This window comes from Neophocaena asiaeorientalis, unplaced genomic scaffold (assembly GCF_003031525.2).
Source record: "Neophocaena asiaeorientalis asiaeorientalis breed wild unplaced genomic scaffold, Neophocaena_asiaeorientalis_V1.1 scaffold45, whole genome shotgun sequence".
Classification (NCBI taxonomy): domain Eukaryota; kingdom Metazoa; phylum Chordata; class Mammalia; order Artiodactyla; family Phocoenidae; genus Neophocaena; species Neophocaena asiaeorientalis.
In genome coordinates, this window is record NW_020174642.1 from 11,056,916 (window position 1) to 11,057,429 (window position 514).

A 514-nucleotide genomic window follows, 5' to 3' on the forward strand; every position below is an offset into this window, starting at 1 on the left:
TCTTCAAAAAGTTTCCAGTCCCTACTCGGAGTTACAGTTGCTCAGTGCAAGGGGAAAAAAAAAAAAAATCAAACAAAATATAAACTAAAAAGCCAAAACACCAAACGTATTGCTTGTTTTCCTGCTGAAAAGTTCTTGGCTTTGAGTCCGGAAACGTCTTCACATACTCTGAAATTATTGCTTCGAGAAGTCACAGCCCGGCCGGGCCCCTCACTGCACCAAGACGAAGGTGCCCGGCGGGCCCGAGGTCAAGTCCTCCATTTCACAGTCCCCCTGGGGCAGCCCTGCGGGTTCCAGGCTCGGGGACAGCGTGGCGAAGCGTGGCTGGGGGGCCACGGCGGCAGGGCCGGGGGCCGTGGAGCTGCTGATGCGCAGGTGGGCGTCCAGGAGCTGGGCGGCCGACGCCACCGGGGAGCCCCCGGCCTGCAGCAGGGGGGGCGGCAGCAGCAGGCCGGGCCCCAGCCCCAGCTCCTTCTGCAGTCCCGACACGAGGAGGGTGCCATCGCAAGGGGCG